The 2,221-nt window shown below is 40.4% G+C and overlaps 1 protein-coding gene across 6 annotated transcripts in view; it reads left to right on the top strand.

Moving 5' to 3' along the window:
- DNAI1 (dynein axonemal intermediate chain 1) overlaps positions 1-2,221 on the top strand; it is a 60,780-nt gene that overhangs the window by 26,721 nt on the left and 31,838 nt on the right. The window lies entirely within an intron of this gene.

The raw sequence follows: 2,221 nt of genomic DNA, 5'->3' as shown, positions 1-2,221 counted from the left end.
CTCTTGTTACCCAGGCTGGAGTGCAATGGCGCAATCTCGGCTCACCGCAACCTCCGCCTCCTGGGTTCAGGCAGTTCTCCTGCCTCAACCTCCTGAGTAGCTGGGATTACAGGCACATGCCACCATGCCCAGCTAATGTTTTGTATTTTTAGTAGAGATGGGGTTTCACCATGTTGACCAGGATGGTCTCGATCTCTTGACCTCGTGATCCACCCGCCTCGGCCTCCCAAAGTGCAGGGATTACAGGCTTGAACCACCGCGCCCGGCAGTAGATTAGGTTTTTTATGTAGACTGTTGCATATAATCCTCCCATTTCTTTGGTATGGGGACTATTAATATATTAATTTTATGAAAACTTAGATTAGTTAGATAAAAACAAATTACAAAAGTCACCTAACCAGAATTCAAAGCAAGATTTCAACTAGTTTATCTGACTCCAAAGCAACATTACACTGCTTCTTTAAAAAATTAAAAATATATGGCCAGGTGCGGTGGCCTACGCCTGTAATCCCAGCACTTTGGGAGGCTGAGGCAAGTGGATCACCTGAGGTCAGGAGTTTAAGACCAGCCTGACCAACATGGAGAAACCCTGTCTCTACTAAAAATACAAAATTAGCCGGGTGTGGTGGTGCATGCCTGTAATCCCAGCTACTCAGGAGGCTGAGGCAGGAGAATTGCTTGAACCCAAGAGGTGGAGTTTGCAGTGAGCGGAGATCACGCCACTGCATTCCAGCCTGGGCAACAAAAGAAAAATACTGTCTCACTTTTAGTAAAAAAAAAAAAAAAAAGAGAAAGAAAGAAAGAAAAAAGAAAAGAAAATTTAAATATATATATATATAATATTTTGAACATATAATAGACACCTATGGTACAAATTTCAAAAGATTTAAAAAACAGTGAAAATGGAACCTCCCTCTCTCCCCTGTCCTCTTCCAGGAAGACAAGAATAGTTTCTTCTTTTGTTTTTTTTTTTTTTTTTAATTTTATTGAGATTTAATTTACATGCTATACAATTTGCCCACTTAAAGTGTACAATTCAGTGGCTTTTAGTATATTTACAGGTTGTACAATGACCACCACAATTTTAGAACATTTTCACTCCCCCCAAAGAAACCCCAAACCTCTTAGCTGTTCTTCCTCAATCTTCCATCCCTTTCAGACCTCAGCAACCACTAAACTATTTTCTGTTTCTATGGATTTGCCTATTCTGGATACTTCATATAAGTGGAATTATACAGTATGTGGTCTTTTGTGACTAGCTTGTTTCACTCAGCATGATGTTTTCAATTCATGTCATAGCATGTGTCACTACTTCATTTCTGTTTAGCCAAATAATATTCCATTGTATGAATACACCACGTTTTACTTATCCATTCATCAGTTGATGTTCATTTGGATTGTGTCTGCTTTTTGGTTATTATGACTAATGCTGCTATGAACATTTGTGTAAGAGTGTTTGTGAAAGATTTCTTGAGCACACTGCTTCTTATTTAAGATTGTGTAGTCAACCCCTACACAAAGATGCTGAAACAAATCCAGATATGTTTCTTGAAAGGTGCTACTCATGAGTTTTGTGAATGGCTTCCTTTGGGCAGACCCAAAAGGTCAGAGAGAAGCTGCCTTATCCTCCCTGATGTTGTACTGCGTGCATGGCACACTCTATGGGGTCCTGTCCTTCTGACATATAAAAGAGGACCTCTGTAGGACTCAGTGTGCCAGCCATGGGAAGCACACTACAGACAAGATTGGCATTGCCTTGTCAGTTTCAACACACTCTTCTTGCCCCTCCTTTGGGAGCCCAAGTCTCCTGGGAAAGCTCACCTTACTGAACCTTCCAAAAGCCTCCCATGACTGGTAGCATCTCCCCACAGAGATGGTTTCCATCTCATTGGTCCTGAAAGATCCAAGAGCTTTAGATCCCCAAAGCTGCTACTTTCCTTTGATGTGCTGGAGTAGGGAGGCAGATTGTTCTGATCTAGGCATGCCTTCCCTCCACTCATAGAAGCCATGGAGTCTGAATTTCATTCCTAAACTGAAGAGGAAGATCCCAGTCAACTACTGGGAATAGGATAAAGGTGAAATATCAAATAAAACTCTAAGGATAATTTATTCCCTTGGGAACCTTCATCATGGAAATAGTTACTATTTTGTTGAACTTACTATGTGTCAGACACTGTGTTAATAGGTTGTTTTTATTATTATTATTTTTTTTTTTTTTTTT

Source organism: Sapajus apella, unplaced genomic scaffold (assembly GCF_009761245.1).
Source record: "Sapajus apella isolate SASKATOON/1434 unplaced genomic scaffold, GSC_monkey_1.0 scaffold42, whole genome shotgun sequence".
In the NCBI taxonomy this organism is placed as follows: Eukaryota; Metazoa; Chordata; class Mammalia; order Primates; family Cebidae; genus Sapajus; species Sapajus apella.
This window is presented reverse-complemented; position numbering and strand designations above follow the sequence as displayed.